Below are 10427 nucleotides of genomic sequence, written 5' to 3' on the forward strand. Positions count from 1 at the left end.
TCTGAGTGTTGGAGTGAGGCCGCCACTCAACACAATACACACAACGGATCCTCACTTGACCATCTATTCATATTTGTTGTCGATGGAAGAGCATCCCATGCATGTTGCTTCTCACAAAAATTCTTCTCTGACTGGCTCCATCTCCCACATGGCTTTCAAGACAGTTTCTTTCTCTCCATTTCATCCACTGACTTTGTGTCACGTGAAAAAATTGTTTATGCACAAGGTTTCTCCAATCAGCAAATGTTCAGCACCAAGGATGGTGAGATGGGTTTAAACCCAAGTCATCACATCCATACTGCACCTGTCTAAAACATTTGTACGTCAAAGTGCTGCTTAATCTGGTGTTGTCTCTTTGGACTTTCACACACTTCCTAGAGAAGAGACCTTTGAGCTATACTTCTTCGGATTGTGAGTGAAAGTCTCCAATCCTGCCTAGATCAGTTATTAAGAGCTACTTCAGAAACTCATATGTAACAAAGCCACTTTCTAATGAAAATACAGATCATTCTTTCAAGCTCTTCTATCTTTTTTGTTGGAACAATATAGACTGGCAACGGCCTCAGCAAGTTAGTCCATAGACCAAAGTGAAAGGACCATAGTTCCAGTTTACCTTGAAGACCATGTTTGTCTATCCCAATAGTGCCAATAACAACCCACAGTCACAGGATAGTAAACTGGTCTCTATTATTATGACCTGAAACATGCCATGTACAACTGGGGTGTCTTCTCCATTCATACAGAACCTCAGATCTGACAAAACATCACTAATGACTTTATGGTTCATTCCTGGTGCTGACTAGACTTTATTGATGTCAGATCAGTCTATGTTCAAGAGACCCTGAAAATTCCAGCTCTTTCAGTGGATGTATCAACCAGGCTTATTGTTTACCGGATAGTCAGAGTTACTATCCTTAAGTAAATCTTACCATCAAAATTCAAGAATCTGATTGGTCAAAACTCCTCTAAGTTTATTAAATCTTTCTAAATATAATTCCTGCTCCTTCCCAGGACTTAGTCTGGGACCTCCTCTACGTCTCATAAGCCTACACGGTCCTCTGGAAAGTGTTCAAAGTGTCCTAGACACTGAACCCCATTGCTCCTGGTGGTTATAGGTTGCAGCCAGTCGTCATGTTTACATGGACACACGTAACTGGATTAAAAACCTGATCAGAATAAAAAGGCTTCATGTAAACAAGCCAGTTGGAATACTTTAACTCAATCAGACGCATTTGGATCAAAATTTCCTTCCATTTGAGATAGGTGAGTTATGTCCGTTGTTAATCCGATTGTGGTGCATGTCAACAGTTATTATGATTGTTTGTTATTGTGTGAGGTCTGGAGGGGGCTTCGGAGCAAGATGGGCGACCACACTGCTTCCACTCTTGATCGGTGAACTCCAAAAGAACAATCCTCTCCTCACCTTGATTGGGTAGTGGAGTCACTGTCAGTGTGCGCATGAGTGACTGGGACTGTAAAGCATCTTAGAACTTCAATTAAAGCGCCATACACGTGTACATTTTATACCATTTACATAAATTCATCAACACATTTGGGGCATCTTCACTCTTCAAATAGTCTGTAGACTGATTTTCTTTGTCCTTTTGTTTGTTTCTACCTGAAACAACATGAAAAATGATTTACAGATACTACATTTTATGTGGGATACTTTCTTTATCTAGTAACTTACATGCAACCCTAACATCACTCATTCTTCTTGTATACATATGTGGTTCACCAGATATTAAATCTGCATTTTAGTGATTTAATTGCATCAGTGATTACTTTCAAGGGAACTGAGACCCTCATTCTGTATCATAGTTCAGGTGAATTTTCAAACGTGTCAAACAGAGTTGGTTATCAGAGGAAACTGATGGTGGAATGGGCCAACAGCCCTGAGTGAAAGTATTCTAAGTTAGCATGAGATGACTGTGTAGCATCAACCAAGAACAGTGATTTTAAATGCATTTATGACTAATATTCAAAAGGAGTTTGGCCAGCAGTCACACTGACAACATTAAAGTGTGAACTTTGTATGAACTGAAAATCCAAATATTTATTCTGGTCTGTCCAAAAAAAAAAAAAATGTTTTTTAAAACGTACAAAATTTGACTCCACAAAAGCCAATTAAGACGACTTGGTTTGTAAAGATAAATAAAATAAACTTTGTGCTGCTGGGCTGAGACTCAAATGTATCAAGAAAAGCCTAAAGTCAGCCAGAGCGCGGCATCCCATCAAACATCCACATGTTGTGCTTTGATGCGCATCATTTAAAAATTCTCATTTTATCCAAAACATGCATCCGCTAGCAGAAACGAGCCTGCGTTCATCAGTTCGGTCTCTGCGGATCTCACAGATAACTTTAATAGACAGTTTGACTGCCTGTTTCTCTTCAAGGATTTCACTGTGTTATCAAGGACACCTCATGCTCACCAGGGTATTTATAGGCTCTGTTTTCTCTCACTGTGTTGGTGCCTGAATGTGTGCAAGATCTCGTTATTTCAGGGAAGAAGAAAGAGAAAGCCCCGGTGGCAGGAGCAGCACACACTTTTTCTTCTTCGGTGTTATGCATTCTGCAGGTGCGCCTTAAAACCTCTTAAAGTTGAAGGTTTCTTTCCATATATATATAGCTATTCCCGCCTGCTTCCATATTCACATAAATTCCCCATAAAGATCAACTCATTAACGTTCTTCTAATCTGCTTTTTCTTCTGTTCTCCTGTCCACCTATTTAGTGTTTCCTTCTGTTCCCTCAGAACTGTCTTTATTTCTCTCAGGACTAATTGATTTTTCATGGATTTCTCTACATTGTCTCTCGTGGCTTTACCTCCCTCCCTCCAACCCACCTTAACTTAATGTCCTCACCCCTTCCATCATGCAGATTCAGCCTGAGGCAGGCATGTTTTTTTCTTTTCTTTTCTTTCACCATTTCCCCTTTTTTTTTCTTTTTCAATTTTTTTATCTTTAAGGGCCAGAGGCCATGCAGACACCAGAATTCTACCAACCAGTTATACCTGAAACACACAAAGCTTTGCAATTGCAACAGCCAGCTGGGTCAAAGCGGTAACCCCACACGAAGATGAATAAAAAATGATACAAATCTAAAATCCTGAATGCAGATTTCACTTAAAAATGTGGGATGTGTTTGGCGGTCAGTCAACAGAGCAGATTAAAACGACATCGACATGTTTACATGATAAATCATTAAAATATCCAGCAAGAAGATCTATGAAATTCAAAGGAATGCTAAATGATTTAAAAGATCGCTGTTAGAGGCCAGCGTTTGAACGTAGAGGCACATGGTTTTTGCCAGCATGTGGTATTTATTTGACACACACACACAAACAGCATTTACATCTCCAAAAGCAAAACAAAAGGAGTTTTAAACAGCAAAAGTATTTCTTATGCATGTAAACATGCATAAATCATAAGCTAATCATCCCTGCTTATTACAGTGGTTTGCCCAAAAGATTAATAATAAAAGTATAGTTGAATGACATTTGTGAAAAATGCCTCCAAGCCTTTTTAATTTCCCCATCACTGGAGAGCCTGGCGCTTTTGTTCCTGAAATTTGGAGCTTGTTAGAGTTTCACAACTAAAAAACACCTTCAATCAACATCCAGAAGGATCTTTGTTTGTGTTGGCAAACACACAAATGTTTGTAAAAGAGATCAGGCATTGGCATGCTGAGTTCTCACCTGCTCTGTATGCAAAACTCCAGAATTGTTTGAGTCACAAAATGTGTGTGTAGAACCAGTATATGTTTAAAGGAATAACCATTGACTGTATGTTAAAGCTGAACTGACCCTCATGTTCAAAACAGGAAATAAACAACTATTTCTCAGTCATTATATTTGTCAGAATAAGCATTATTGCTCTGATTCCTTCATTTAACATGTTTCATGACATTTTTCAGTAGTTCAAATTATTCACCTAATAAACTGGCCAATCAGATGTCTCAGTAAAAGTAAAAGTGTACGTCACACTTTTAAAATGTTTTAATGACACATTCTCCCGAGTCTGTTTTCAAGCGTAAGGGGTGTGGCTTTCCAACAAGCTCTCTTTTGATTGGCAAAAATGGTTGCCATAGAAACAATTACTCATCTGTATTGGGAAAAAAATGGCGATTGAATCGGTTTAATTTCACTGGAGCTGGAAGTACGCCATTTTCTATGAGTGATGTCACACTCACTCTGTCCAGTTCTCTTATACAAGCAGTGGTTACAACTAAGAAAGAAAGGCTAAATCCCATAATAAGTCTGCAATAATTTTTACATTGTAAGAGTGACTGGGAGGAGAAATCTACATTTTTTTAAACTGAAATTTCCTGAAATATTTTATCATATAGACATTTCCTGCACACATTACATACAAAACTACAATATTATATTATGATTTTACACATAAATTACTTTCTGCAATGGTCTTTAAAAACTCTATTCTTGTCAGATTTATGTATATTTTAATTGGACATATAGTTAATATTCCACTCTTTGGGGTAAAGAATAAAATTGTTATTTATCTATTAAATTTTTTTTTTTCATAAATTGCCCCCCTAATTGCATTTATTTTGTGTACATCACCCAGATTGAGTATTAGACCTTTACAGCACTGGAAATAGCACACATAATACTCAAATTCTTGTGTGTTGAAACTATGATACTTACTTTTAAAATGTGCATTTAACATGTACATCTATTTTTACGTCAAGCTACAATCAGCACAGTAAATGTAGCAAAATACTTCTTTATTTTGCACTCACTTTGCATCTTCAATACTTCACTTTATTAGTGTGCCAAGCACTGCATGCTAAGGGCTCTTCAAGCTAAATTGCGACACAAAACATCCCTTTTTTATGAGCCAGCGATCAAGGGTGTGCTCTGCCTTTCACCTAATGAAAGCTTGAAAAAGCTCCAGCTGTCTCCCTCTTTTCCTCTGAGCTGTATGAAGAGATAGTGGGTTAATAAATGAATGAAATGTACTTTTGTTTGCGGATTTCCCATAATTTCCGCATCCTTCAGAGACATAAAAGGAACTTGCTGCATTTTTCGTCACCAACCGGAGCAATGGAAATGTCCAAATCTAATATGGCAGAATTAGAAAAATATGTGAATGGCAGACATTAGTCAAAGCTTTATTCTACTTTGGTCTTTTGTTGGTGCTGCTGGCTGACAAATTGGTGTTTGGAGGCTCTTTTCTAAAGAAGCAGTGATGCAGAATGTGACACTCCCACTGTGGCAGCTGACTTCTGGATATTTAATTGCTAAAGGAACGAGGCACAATTGAGGCGCAGTTGGACAGAGGGTATGATTATGAGAAATATGTTTCCAGGATGTGGTGGAGGCTCATGTCAATCATCATCAGTGCTGTTGATGTGCTATTTTTGATTTTGTTTCTGGAGGAGTTTTCTTCTGCATTGGGCTCCGTCAGTAATGCACAAAAGTGTTTGAAGTAAGACAAATGTGCATATCTTCATTTGAGAACTATTGCAATTTAACACTTTTTGCTGTTTATAATTTCAGTTATAGTCAATATTTTAAAACGTAGATGGAAAAAGAGAAAAAAAGTGGTTTAAACTCACTTAAAGGGTCCCCTTACCAAAAATAAGTATACTTTAAGTATCTGTTTTAAAGTATACTTATATAGAAAAGTACATTTCCCCAAAGTGTAACAAATAACTTAAAAAGTATACTGTCAGTTTACTAACAAATATACTTCTTGGGAGTAAATTTTTCCAACTTTTAGTTTAAAAAAGTATAGTTAGAAGTATTCTTAAAGCAACCTTTCGAGTATAATATTAGTTTACCGACAATAAACTCCAAGTTTAAGAAATGTAGATTTTAAGGTTTGCTTTTAGTTTACAAGTTTATAAGTACTGATTAGTGTATTAAAACAATTTTTTTGATAATATCTAAATATACATCTACTTCACTTTTAATGCTGTGTAAGAAAAGGTTTATGGACAGTGACAAATATAGACAAATATATTTAGACTTTTAGTATAATTCTAATCCAACAATACTTAACATGAAATTGTGAACTTCCAAAGTTGATCTCTAAAAAGTACCTAAAAAGTAAACTAAAAGTATACTATCTTAATTTTAGTTTAAAAAAATTACACATTAAACAAACTTGAGTATGCAAATTTTTGGTTCCTATTGGTCTTTTAATTGTCAATATGCCGTTTTTAGCCAAAATCAAGAAGCCTCTGTGTGTGTTTTTAAGACATATGTTCTGCAGGAGAGCAGGAGTTCATTGGAAATTCTGTTGGCCCAGAAATTAGCCTTGGCTAATTTCCAATAAAGTCTTTGTTTACGCTCTCCCGCTAGCTTATAGCAACATTAGTGTAGGAAAATGGCTAACAATATTTGAGCTGCTGTGCAGCTGTACAGTTTTGAACCGGATTGTAGCTCAGATGAGGAGAATTGAGATGCTAATTAATCGGTTTGTTTGCAACTAGAGCGGAGTGGGAGCGGAGCAAGGAGACGTTAGCTCAGCCTTTGTTGCATCACAAACTTCAGTTTTTTCAAACTGCGGGTTTTTGTCTGCTCCTGATCAGACACGACTTGAAAAAAGACATTAATACTCAGAAATAGGGCTGGGTATCGATTATAATTTCTAGAAACAATTCAGTTCAAACCACAAGAGCCTTGATTGATTTATATACCTTTTTTTTTAATTCTTCAATTCAATTCAATTTTGAGTTTACACATTTATACAAATTTGTGTAGTAATTCATTAATAATCTACTATATGCTATGCTTTGAATATATTTATTTTAACCTGACACAGTTCACAAACTGTAACAGTGAAATAATGAGATTATTATTAGCATACAGTGTTACATGGTTTCTCACAAGGAGAAGCTCTAACAAAAATGCTTAGATAAATAACATTGTAAAACATTGTTCTGCTTCTCCTGGACAACGTTTCAGTTTAACCACCAGGTGGCGATCGCGCTATAGCATTACATCTTATAAGTATGTGCAAAAAATTGTTCTTGACCACAAATGATTACTTTAAAATCATTTCATTATAATAGTTTGGAAAGTTCATGTAAAGATGTTCATTTAAATAGCAATATATGTTTAGGTCGACCAAGCGTTAGCATTAGCTGTCCTATGGGAAATTCCATTAAACATTAGCATCAAATTAGCGGACTTTGGCTTTAAGGGCTAAATCAATTTATATTTTTATGAATCAAATATTGATCTGTTAAGCTTAAATTGATTCAAATCGATTAATCAGCTTTATCAACTCAGCTCTACTCAGAAATGGACTTTTGATCTTAAATTATTTTATTTATGTTTTTCATCAAAACATGATTTTCATTGGCGTGGGTCTTTAAAATTTCTGAATGGTATAGTTTATTACATTTTATTTCTATTTTGCACTGCCAGTTATTTGCTTGAATACCATAGTTAGGAGTTGAATATGTTTTAAGAGTCTGAGAAGTTGCATATGTGCTTCCAAGCAGCACACACTGAAGTACACATGTGATATAATAAAGAAAAAGATTGAATTATTTATGCACTGTTTATTTTAAAAAGTCAAAATGCGAATGTTTTGGAGCAGACAAAAGCCCCAATACAAGGAAAAGGAAGCCGGATTCAACAAAGAAAAAAGACAATTTCACTTTTTTAAAAATGTATTCTTCTTTGAAGTATTGCGACAAATCATAGCCGCCCTTCATTGGAGGTCATGTGACATATTTCCAGTATGCCGGAATGTTTTTCTCAAATATTCAAGAAGAGAAAACTTTAATTTTCCAATTTCCTGCCTCCATGGCAGTTTTCTTACAGCCTTTTTTTTCTGAGCTTCTATTTCAAAGCCGTATACATGCCATGCTTTCAGCAGACGCAGGGTTTTTTTATTTGTAAGCTGATTGCTTTTTTTATTTTTTATTCACAGTACAGCACTTTAGTCTAAAGTTTCCATAATACATTTCCTTGAATTTGGAGCATTTTTCTTACCATCTCCTTTGGTGCAAAGCATGAATTCAAAGGTATCACTGCACAACCAGATAAGTAGGAAGTAGCACCACCTTTGCTAGTTATGTCACATCTAAAATACATGTCCTGGACTCATCCTATGTTTGCATAGTCCTGTGAATGGTTCATCAGTGGAAGCTTCTCTGCAATATGAGCATCATTAGCTGCTTTGTTTTCTCCTTTCTGTACACGTAATCGATTGGTATCCTTTTACAAACTGAGAGTGAAACCTTTCTAAAACTTAAACATGTGCCAACTAGAATCCAAATCTGTCTCTTTATCTTTAATGTAAAGGTTGTGTAGTTTTTCCATTTCTTAGTAGAGCACCAGGCTTCCTCCTCCATTCTCTGCGTCTGTTTTTACTTCCATCATCAACCCCTGTGACCCGCCTTCCACTTGCACAGCTGAGTCTTTCCATTGTTTTCTTTGTTTGTGCAAATCTTGATAAAATTTGCATTTTTGCTCTCACTTGTTTTCTCCCCTCCTCTATAGTTCTGCTTGCTGTACTGTCAGCACATTTAAGACTTAGTTGTAATTCTCCAGCTCGCGTCCTGATTCTGCACAAAGAATTAAAATAAAGAAACTAAAGATGCTGAAGTGAAAGAAATCAGGATGCAGCAGCTGTCCAATCATCGGAGGGTCTGTCAATCCCTGTGACGACTTCTCCGGACTTCTGCAGTGTTGTTCCGATTAGCCGGTTGATAACTGTTTTAGGCCTTTATTTTTATCACCTCAAATCTAATCCCAGAGATACTGTAGTAATAGTCGTTCTTGTTTGACTTACTTTTCCACTGATGCTCCTGGTGGCATAACAACGATGACTCTGCTTACTCTGAGACTATCAGACAAAGAGATGAAGATAAAGTTCAGGTTTGCATGGAGTCCTAAAGATTCAGCCTCAGAAGAAATATTGAATTATCATCCCAATAAATGTAACACAGATTGTGTTTTTACGGGTGGATAAAATGAAAATTCTTTGTCCTTTTGAAGCTTGTCTGAATCAAAGACAGATCAATGTCTTTCATTTTAAACCAATTACTAAACATAATGAGGGAAAAGGATTCCATAGATAAAATTAACAGTGGCAAATAATGCTGATAAGTGTGCTGTTAGAATACAGATTAGAGGTTGACATTAAAAATCAAGATTCATTGAGGTTCTCTTACCTGCTGCAACAGGCTGAATAGATTTAGTTTTAATGTAACCAATACTTTTTTTTATTAAGATAATTCTGAATTTTCTTAGATAAAACATTTTAAGGATAATTTGTTCAATAATTAGAGAGAAATTGGCAAACCAGCTTTAAATAATAATAAAAATGTATTAAATGTATAAGTTCTTAAATAAGTTTTGCTTTATTTTCTCTTATAATTAGATTTTGTACCTGTATATTCTCATCTATGTATCACTCAAATACTTTTATTATCTTTTCCTATGGATAACTTAAAGAACCACAAATATTATTTATTACTAGATTTGAAAGGCAAACTTTTGTCTTAGTAAATGAAAGTTTTTTTTTTCCTAAAAATTGTACAATCATAATTAAAATACCACTGATAACTCTTTTAAAATAGATCAAAAGATGATTAGAATGTGTCTTTAAACAGAGTAAACACAATGCAATCATGTAGCGTAAAGGTGAAGATAATTCTCATGTGGTTTGTAGGTAGGAGTCAGTCTCAGCATATGCAGCCGTCTGGATGTCTTCTTCTTTTGCTCTCTTCATTTATCCAGCTGTGAGCTAAGTGGAGGACATGCTAATTAACCAGTTTACATGAAAAATTGTAATTACACCCCCATGAAAAGTTACACGGTTAACTGCAGTGCAGACGAACCTCCAACAAGTGGAAAAGAAGCTCTCTGCTATTTGTGTGTCTGCGTGTCATTGATACAGCTGGAAACAGTAAATAAAAAAAAAAAAAATACATAATTGAACTTTTTCTGTTAACTAAAGTGACTTTTTTGCATTTTTGATTAGAACAATATTTTAATTTTATAACAATTTTATTAAAGTCAGAAAATAGATGTCTTTAACCGTTTACACTAGAGCTTAAATTGCACCGGAGGCCAAAACCCAAAACACACAGTAGGTCGAACAGGACAAACTTTTATTAATTAGATAAAAAAAGCAAAATTGCTAAAACTTTTAAAAATGTAACTTTTTAAAAATAAATATAAATAAAAACAGGCAGGCATAATATTGTAGTATAAATCAACCTAAATCTTATACAACTTTCAATATTTTGCTCTCCATAAACCGCATAAGCGGTCAAAGGTATTTCAAAGAACGTGTGTTTTTTAGCTTTTGTTGACTACATCTCCAGTATTAAATGGTTAAAAAAAAGTGTGTTAATTGCATGTTTTATTCTAAGATTCATCAGATTGGTGAGTTGAACATATTTGGATTAGTATAATAGAAACTGAGAAGACATGAAGT

The sequence above is a fragment of the Oryzias melastigma genome, linkage group LG14 (genome assembly GCF_002922805.2).
Source record: "Oryzias melastigma strain HK-1 linkage group LG14, ASM292280v2, whole genome shotgun sequence".
NCBI classification, from domain to species: Eukaryota; Metazoa; Chordata; class Actinopteri; order Beloniformes; family Adrianichthyidae; genus Oryzias; species Oryzias melastigma.